Here is a 9,781-nt window from a genome sequence, read left to right as displayed (position 1 = left end):
TTCAAATGCACCGATTAGGGAATGGATTTGGAGGGGTTGGACTGTCTTCCTGTGCCTCCCTGGCCTCCTGGTGGCTCAGCTCTTGTCCCCAGCCTGAAGACGTCCTGCAAGCCAGGCATGGTCCCAGCACTTGGGGGGCAGAGGCAGGCAAGTTTCTCTAAGTTTGAGGTCAGCCTGTCTACACAGTGAGTAGTAAGTTCTAGGCCAGACACCGTGACATAGTTAACACCCTGTCACAGAAAGAAAGAAAGGAAGAAAAAAAAAGAGACAAACAGAAAGGAAAGAAGGACGGGAGGGAGGGGAGGGGGAGGGAAGGAAAGAGAAGGGAGGGGAAGGGAAAAGGGAAGGGAAAAGGGAAGGAAAGGGAAAAGGGAAGGGAAAAGGGAAGGGAAGGGAAGGGGGAAGGGAGGGGAGGGAGGGGAGGAGAAGGGAAGGGAGGGAAGGGAAGGAGAGCAGTCTTGCCCTCAGAGGCCTGGTCACTGCCACTGCCATCTTTGCCTGTGGCTCCCAACGTGAGCAAGCCTTTCTATGTTGGGATGTGACTGACTCTGTTCCTGTCTGGCCTCCTGATAGGACTTCCTGTCAGGTGGATCTGGGGTCTTCTCTCAGTTGGTTCTCTAGTTATTGCAGAAAGAGCTCTCCCTTCCCAGTTGCCAATCTTAACGGTTTTCTTTCAGTTTCTTTGGAAGATGCGTGTTTGCTGTTTTGAGACAAGGTTTTACCGCGAATTCTGACTAGCCTGGAACTTTCTGTGTGGATCAAGCTGGGCTCAGATTCCTCCTGTGTACGGAGATCAAAGGTGTGTGCCACCATGCCTGGTTTATGTGCTGGATAGGACCCAGAGTGTCAAGCTACACAAGCTCCCTACCAACTGAGCCACATCCCCAGTCCTTGACTTTTAAAGTTTTAGAAATTACTATTTATTTATTTATTTATTTATTTTTGGTTTTTCGAGACAGGGTTTCTCTGTGTAGCTTTGCGCCTGTCCTGGAACTCACTCTGTAGCCCAGGCTGGCCTCGAACTCACAGAGATCCGCCTGGCTCTGCCTCTCCAGTGCTGGGATTAAAGGCGTGCGCCACCACCGCCCGGCTAGAAATTACTATTATTATCACTCCTAGTGTGTGTGAATAATGTATGGGGAGGTGTATGTGCCATAGCGTGTGTGTGTGTGTGTGTGTGTGTGTGTGTGTGTGTGTGTGGAGGTAAGAGGAGCTCTGGGGAGTGGTTTTCTCCTTCCACCTTTCTGTGGGTTCCAGGGATCAAGCTCCGTTCATCAGGCCTGCGTTGACAGGTAGCAAGTGCCTCTACCCACTGAACCATCTTGTACGCCCATCCTTTCTTTCCTTTTCCTTTTTTTTTTTTTTTTGAGACAGGGTCTCTCTGTGTAGCCCTGACTGTTGTGGAACTCACTCTGTAAACCAATCTGGCCTCAAACTCAGAGATTCACCTGCCTCTGCCTCCCGAGTGCTGGGATTAAAGGCCTGTGCCACCACCGCCCCCCCTTTCTTTTTTTTCCAGACAGAGTTCCTCTGTGTAGCTCTGATTATCCTAGAACTCACTCTGTAGCACAGGCTGGCCTCGAACTCACAGATATCCACCTGCCTCTGCCTCCCGAGTGCTGGGACTAAAGGAGTGCGCCACCACCACATCAGATCCCCTGGAGCTGGTCACAAGCTATTGTGAGCTACCTGACATGGTTCTGGAACCGAACTCAGGTCCTCTGGAGGAATAATACATGTTGTTAATCACTGAGCCATCTCTCCAGCCCCTAAAGGGTCTTTTTTATTGAGAGGTAAAGAACAGGAAGTCACAGATCCTGAGCAAACCTCAGTGAATTTTCATACAAGCATCCACTTTGTCAACATCTCTCACCCAAGATCTCCTCTTTGAGTTAAGTGACTCTCAGAGACAGACTTGCTCCCACAATTCCATTCTTTCCTACAGCTGTCACTGAGGGTATTGTGGGGTGCATGGATGTCCTGTTGACCCCTGCTTTCCTGAATGGCTTTTGCCTCAGTTTCCATAACTGTGAAATGGGAGCAGATGGTTGCTCCTGCCTCAGGCTTCTCAAGAAGATTCCAGAGGCAGAGCTGGTAAGTGCATGAAGCATGCTAATTGTTATTTTGTTGTTGTTAGCAGTGACCTGAGGAGGAGGCCATGACAGATGTATCAGAGTTACCTGGGCCGTTTTCACACAACCCACCTGCTCAACTGGACCAGACTCACTGAGTCAGAATCTAGAGTATACACCTATCTGGGTCACTCTGTTACTCACACAGAATTAAAAACCCAAGGGCTTGAGGTGGCCATGACAGGAAGCAGGGACATCAATAGGTAGTCCTGCCCAGGTACAGGTGTACAGGAGGAGGCCCAGCTGGGCAGAAGGTGGCACCCAAGTGTGGGAGGGAGGGGAGGAGCCTGCAGTGATTCATGGGGTGCTGACCTGGGCGAGGTCAGCAGGTGGAGGATGAGGCAGGCTGAGCCTGCAGGAAAAGGCATCGTGTGGGCAGGAGGATATTGTGACAATTTCTTTGGCTCTCGGTGGAGAAGTGCCATTATTTGTATCTCTAGGCCTGGGAGGGGGCTGTGGGAGGCACAGTCCATAGATGGACAGAGTCACTAGCCTGTCTCTGATGAAATGCTGAGAGCTAGGAAGGGCCAAGTCTACCAGCACCCATCCTTGCAAAGACGTGTATCTGCTCATCCTGCCCTTGCTTCAGGAGCTCGCTTCTGTGCAACAACCCACAATTCCAGAAGCTTCAGCGGAAGCTGGTCTCTAGACAGAGTGCTGGCCTTACAGATGTGCACCACCACAAACAGTGCCTGAGGTGGAACCCGGGGCTTTGGGAATGCTAGGCAAGCACTCCACCAGCCCAGTGCATCCCCAACTCTTTTGATGTTTAAAAAGTTAAATCCAGGCCCTTGGAACCCTGCCGCAACTCTGGCTAAGCCTGCATGCTGGGCAGCAGTTGGATTGTTACCAGCTCCACCGATTCACTCTGCAGTCTGGGGGCCTCTGTGTGGGGAGAGGAGTGGAGAAGAGGAGGTCCAGTCCCTGCTTTTATGATGTTACAACCCAGCCTGGGAGCCACAGAACACCTGTGGGGATAGCTGGGGGCAGTCCTGGGCTGACCATCACCTAAGCCGTACCCATCTATGGAGAAGGCCATGGAGTGTGGAATCCAGCCTTTGAAGCCATGATACTGCTCAGAGGCATTTGCAATGCTCTCGAGGCTGTATGCTCTGGGGGTGGCTGGACTTGTGTCCCCAACAGGTCCCAGAGTAGCATTAGGACAGGCTTGGCCGGATGGGCAGGTCCACAGAAGCAAGTCTTATCCCAAGGCCTCCCGAACAGCTTAAGGCCCACAGCCCCCACCCCAAGCTTCAGGCCTATGCTCTGAAGCTGCCCACAGGCCCCTCTGCTCAGCACTGTGCTGGGCGGTGGTGAAACACCCTGCCCTGAGTCATGGATGGTGTCAGGGCCATCCCACTTTACAGCTAAGAAAAGTCTGAGACATGAGGTGTCATATAAGAAGCCAGAACTTAGAGCCAAGGTCTCCAGTGCCCAAATCAGGCGTATTTCTGTGCCCCACCCCAGGTAAACGCAGGTGACTCAGTGGAGAGAGCCCTGCCCTCGAGGGAACCAGGAATCTGATAGCTGACCACTGGGAGTAGAACGGCCCAGGAAGGCTGAGACAGCCCTGTTCTGCCCGGGGAGCCCCAGCTGCCCACAGACCTTCCTGGGGAGAGCCTACTGGCTAATGGTTCTACAAGTCGGCTCAGAGATATGGACAAAGTGACGTGACTATAAACACCTGTGACACCCGAGGCTATTCTTTCTAACAGCAAAAACAGCAACAGAAGACAGACAGACACCACACACACACACACACACACACACACACACACACACACACACACACACAAGATACAGTCCCGTGTAGCTCAGGCTGGTCTCCAACTCACCTTGTAGCCAAAGATGACCTTAAACTCCTGATCCTCCTACCTCTACCTCCTGAACGCTGGGATTATAGGTATGGGCCATTACACCCAGTTAATGTGGTGCTAAGGATCGAAGCCAGGGCCTTGCATATGCCAACCAAGCATCCTACCACTGAGCCCTATGTCCGGTTGTTTGTTTACCATTCATTTATTGTGCACGTGTGTGTATGTGTGAGTATGTGGAAGTCAGAGGATAACCTGTGGAAGTTGGGTCTGTCCTACCACGCAAGTTCTGGGCCTCAAACTCAGGTCACCAGGCTTGACAGCAAGCACCTTCACCCTTCCCCACTAAGCCACCTCACCAGCTTCCCAAATGCCAAGGGGACAAGTACACATATCCTGGGTGGACTCTGCTTTAGTGTGATAATTTATCTACGTGCATGGGCAAGTCGCTGCTCAGAGGGATACATTACTGCTAAAATGGATGTGTAAAGAATGCTCTCTGCAGGGGGCCTGCCACCTTACAAGGCCGCTTAGAGGTCTCTGGGAAGGAGGGACGCTCATACCCCTTCACTGTACAACAACTACCAGCATGGACATGTGTGCTTCATCTGAGGTGAAGAGGGGCTTACCTGAGTGAGGGCAGTGTGTGTGTGAAAGTGTGTGTGTGTGTGTGTGTGTGTGTGTGTGTGTGTGTGTGTGTGTGTGTGTGTGTGTGATGATTTTTACACCATCCAGGAGGAGGTAAGACCTGCCGTGCTATGAGGAACAGGAGCAGGGGAGCTGGGAGGCTGGGAAAGCCTGCCCTGTTCTCTGTGAACTGTTTGGCTGTTTGGACCTGGTAGGGAAAGGGAGCCAGAGGAGCCCAGGACTAGGTGCATGGGGACACTCCTCCTCTTCTGTGTCCTGTGCTTCAGTCTGTGACTGGAGAGAGCGGGGAGGCTGGCACAGAGGCTCTGTGATTCCTCAGGGCACACTGGTCCTCTCCACTCAACCTCTCTAGCCTTGGCTCTGTACTTCTACATAGGCCCTCCCTCTCTGGCAAGCATTCTGTCCCCTTTCCTTCCTTCTTCCCTCACTGTGGAGACACAGTTCCCAGGCTGACCCACAGTTTCAGCAGGCCTCAACCCTGACACCAAGTTCCCAAACCTCACCCTTCCTCACAAAGACTAGCCCGGTGTGGCTAGCAGCCAGTCATGAGCAAAGGTGGGCCTTGTGCTCGTGGAGACCCTTCTCAGCACTGTCTCTGAGCAAGACTGGAGCCTTCCCAGAGAGGAACGCAAGTGGGGCCTCTATCTACATCCTGATCAGTGACACCAGACAGACACAGAAGCCACCGGTAGTCACTGAGGGCTGACTTTCCACTGTCTGCTGGCCCTCACGGCCTGAACCTTCAGGGCATGATTCCCCAGTGGGGAGGGGCTGGGGATGGCTGTCAGAGCCTCGGACATCACTATGGCCCTCTGAAGGAATGAGGATCTGGGGTCGGGTCTCTCACTCAGCACAGCTGGGCTGGGGTCAGAAAGACCTAACTTAGGGAATCACTGTGGCTACCCTGTGGACCTGCTGATCTGGGGACCTTTGACCTTCCTTGGGTGGCAGTCCCCAGGCAACAGGTACTGCTCAGGTCCACTTGGGACTTTCTGCAGAGGGACAGGGACCACAGTGCCTCCTCCTCACCTGTGGGCAGTGGGCCACTGAGGAGGACCATTTATTCTGTGGCCAAGCAGCCCTGTAGCATACAGCGCGGGGGCCCCTACAGAGTGACCTGGCCAGCAGCAGTCCAGTCATGAGCCCACCTCGGGGACAGGGCCTTCCACATTCCCGCACTTCGATTGGGATTCAAATTAGACTACTTGGTGGCTTTCTCAGGGTGTGGGGACATCTGTATTCTACTCAGACATCTGGAAGACCCCTTGATCTCAGCCTCTATGAGTCCAGGATGACTGGTTCCTTCTCTAAAGTGCCTTCTAACACACACACACACACACACACACGCACACGCACACACACATGCACACACACACACACACACACACACACACACGAACGCACACACGCACACAGGCACACATACACATGCACACATATGCACACACACACACACACACACACACGCATGTGTACGAGCACATGCAGCATGGCTCACATAAAATTTTAATACATTTATTTAGTGTGTGTGTGAGTGTGTGTGTGTAATGCTACATATGTAGAGGTCAAAGGACAACTTCGGGGAGTCAGCCCCTGCCCCCCGAGACAGGGTCTCTCTGTGTAGTTTTGGTTGACCTGGAACTTGCTGTGTAGACCAGGCTGGCCTTGACCTCACAGAGCTCGTCCCGCCTCTGTATCTTGAGTTCTGGGACGAAAGGTGTGCACCATCGTGCTTGGCTGTTGTGCTGTCTACCGTATGAATCCTGGGGAGCAAACTCAGGTGGCAAGGTTCTTTACCCTGAGCCATCTCTCCAGGCTGTGGCCACTCTAACTTCCCCTGTAAATGTGTCAAAATCTCTGCCCACTGTTATTGCATAACACCCAGAGGTACTTACTTACACACATGTCCTTCAGCAACCTGTGGTTACTGACCGATGCACCACACCCAGGCCTCGCTACTGTACCCCAGTCCACAATCTGTGGCAGAGCGTAGCAGTGGCCTCCTCCTTCCCCAGGCTCTTGCTCTCGGAGGGCAGACCCTGTAGCCATCCCTTGGCCTTTGGACCTGGCTGTGAGGCCGGGCCCTATACACAGTTGGGCAGGAACTGGATTGTCCTCTTTCTTGATACTTCCAGACCTCAACCCTGCCCAGAACTGGACATTGCAGGGTTGGTGGGTCAGCCGACTGGTGGGGCTTCCAGAGAACCCTCCTGGACATTTCCCAGCCTAGGCTGGATTCGAGTCCCTGTGAGAAACAACCAAAAAATTCAAAAGCTTGATTCTACCAGGTATCTGGTGTGCCTGTCAGCCAAAGGCCCCGCCCTGCCACAAGTGAGTGTCACCAGGGGCCACAGTGAAGGTGGTTCAGCAAGGAGGGGTGGGATTGGGTGACCAGACACAAAGGGGCATGTGTGGTGGCACATACCTGTGACCTAGCATTCAGGGAGCGGGCAGGAAGACAGCAGGCTTGAGGCCAAGCTCATCTACCCAGCAAGACCCCTGATCAAGCAAACAAAAAACAGTAACAACTTGAGTTCAGTCCCTGGACCCACATGGAGAGAACTGACTCCCGCAAGTTGTCCTCTGACTTCCATATGAAACACACATTCACACACAGAGTGAATGAATGAATGAGTGAATGAATGAATGCGTGAATGGATGAATGAATGAATGAATGAATGAATGAATGAATGAATGAATGACAAAAGCAAACCCCAAACAAACCAACCAACCAAAAGCCAAAACAAACAGGCTTTACCTGCACACCCTAAGACAGGAACCGGAAATACTTGTTAACCCGCTTCTCTTCTCTTCAGCTCTGACTCCAGAAGAAAGAGAGGGCGGAAGGAAGGACAGAAAGACCAAAGGAAGGGAAAATCTGGAAGCCAGGTCAAGCTGGACCTTCAGCGGTTTCTTCTGAGTGTGGTGCTCCAGGCTGGAGCAGGCCTCTCTCTGGGCGGGGAGATCAATGGATACTCTGCCTCTTGTGTGACAGGCACCTGGAGACTTTGGGAATGACCATGCCATCATGTTCTGTGCCCTGCGTCAGTTTTAAGACAAAGAAGGGGCATTTATTCGAAGCCACCTGATTCTCAGGGTCGAATGGGGCTCAGGGGAGCCAGGAAAGGGGCACCTGGCCTTGAAGGACAGGAGGGCTGCTGCTGCGGGCCTCCTGTGTGACCTGTAGGCCCCACCCTCCAGTCGATAGCTGGTCTGTGTCCTGTGCTGACCAGCCAGCCAGGAGCTCCTAGAGCTGAGCTCCTTGCAGAAACTGAGGCATGGATCCATCAGGGAGGAGCAGGCCGCTGGCCCCCACAGGGTGACCTGACATGGTACTTGCCACCCTGGGGGCTGGTTTGCCCAGCTGGTTGGCTGGCAAGAGCTGAGCCATGTAATTCTCACTTCCTCCACCTCCTCACATTCCTCAGCATTCCGTCAACATGCCAGCTCCTGCAGGTGGCCCCAGCCAGCCGGCCAGGAGGGTGGCACCTTTATTTAAAGGGCTGCTATTCAGAGCCCCAAGCACCCACTCGCCCTCAGCCTGAAACTCCACTGCTTCCTCCCACTTTCCCTTTTTCAAACAGGCTCTTCTTTATATTTTAGTCCTGGCCAAACCCTGTGGAGAGCATGTCGTCAGGTGGGCTGCTGAGCCTTGGGTACAGGGCAGAGTACTGGGAAACAAGAGCAGGGCCTGCAACTCCACAGGCCATGGAGGGATGGCTCAGGCCGAGCCTGGCTGTATCTGCCTTTCTGTTCCCATGTCCTTTCTGAGGAAAGCCATCCACTCAGGTCTCCTTAAAGAGCCTGTAGGTCTGAGCGTCATTTATGAGGAAGAAAAATTGTTTTTTAATAAAGAAAGTTATGAGAAGTACTTTTTGCTGTTTGTTTATTTATGTTTGTAGCATGGTTTCACAACTGACATTATGCTTTCCAGCAGAGTGCTCCCCTCCACCATGCTTTCCTTCAGAGTGCTCCACTCCACAATGCTCCTCTCCACAGCACTCCTCTCCATAGTGCTCCATTCCACAGCGCTCCACTCCAGAGTGCTCCATTCCACAGTGCTCTCCTCCACAGTGCTCCACTCCACAGTGCTCAACTCCACAGTGCTCCACAATGCTCCACCCCACAGTGCTCTCTCCACAGTGTTCCACCCCATAGTGCTCCACAGTGCTCTATTCCACAGTGCTCCTCTCCACAGTGCTCCTCTCCACAGTGCTGTACTCCATAGTGCTCAACTCCAGAGTGCTCCACTCCACAGTGCTCCACCCCACAATGTTCTCCATAGTGCTCCACCCACAGTGCTCCACAGTGCTTAACTCCAGTGCTCCACACCACAGTGCTCTCCTCCACAGTGCTCCACTCCACAGTGCTCCACTCCAGAGTGCTCCACTTCACAGTGCTCCACCCCACGATGCTCCTCTCCACAGTGCTCCTCTCCACATTGCTCCACCCCACAGTGTTCCACCCCACAGTGCTCTCTCTCCACAGTGCTCCTCTCCACAGTGCTCTACTCCAGAGTGCTCTCTCCACAGTGCTCTGCTTTAGAGGTCAGAAGACGATTTGCAGAAGCCAGTTTTCCTCTTCTACTTTTCCTTGGGTCTTGGGGATTTGAACTCAGGTCATCAGGCCTGGTTGTCAATGTTCTTATCAGCTGAGGCAGGACCATCCTGCCAGTCCTTTTACAGTGTTCAAATCAGCATTGTTTTTATTGTTTGTGGTGTTTTTCAGTTTGTCTGTTTCTGTTTTTTTTTTAAATATATTCACAAAGTTATGTGACCATCATTATCTTTGTTGTTGTTTTGTTTTTTCTGAGACAGGGTTTCTCGGTGTAGCCTTGGCTGTCCTGGGACTCCCTCTGTACACCAGGCTGGCCTCGAACTCAGAGACCCACCTGCCTCCGCCTCCCGAGTACCAGGATTAAAGGCGTGCGCCACCAGGCCCGGCTTCTACTATCTTATTATAGGACATTTTCCTCACCCTAAGAAGAACCCTAAATCTATGACCAGTCACTTGTGGCTCAGCTTCTGGCAACCACGAATCTAGTTTCTGTCTCCTTGGATTTGTCCATCCTGGACACTTGATGTAAGGATTATCACACGCTATGCAGCCTTCGTGCCTGGTGTCTTACTCTCTTCAAGGTCCAGCCACGTTGTAACCTGTACCGAGCTGCGTACTCTTCCATTGGTT

The 9,781-nt window shown here is 52.7% G+C and overlaps 1 long non-coding RNA gene across 6 annotated transcripts in view; it reads left to right on the top strand.

Annotated features, from left to right (window-relative positions):
* The window catches only part of LOC128098441 (uncharacterized), a 78,878-nt gene extending 70,413 nt beyond the window's left edge, over positions 1-8,465 (top strand). For 5 of the 6 annotated variants that reach the window (XR_008214258.1, XR_008214259.1, XR_008214255.1 and 2 more), the window contains 2 exons: positions 678-799; positions 7,411-8,465. This is a non-coding gene — a long non-coding RNA (uncharacterized LOC128098441). Of the gene's footprint in view, positions 1-677; positions 800-1,945; positions 2,095-7,410 lie in introns of all 6 variants that reach the window. The other variant, XR_008214257.1, reaches the window with a different exon arrangement.
* The last annotated feature ends 1,316 nt before the right edge of the window (positions 8,466-9,781 follow it).

This window comes from Peromyscus californicus, unplaced genomic scaffold, assembly GCF_007827085.1.
Source record: "Peromyscus californicus insignis strain IS unplaced genomic scaffold, ASM782708v3 Scaffold_6__1_contigs__length_162567912, whole genome shotgun sequence".
NCBI lineage: Eukaryota > Metazoa > Chordata > Mammalia > Rodentia > Cricetidae > Peromyscus > Peromyscus californicus.
Note: the sequence above shows the minus strand (reverse complement) of the source record. Positions and strands in the feature narration are given on the sequence as shown.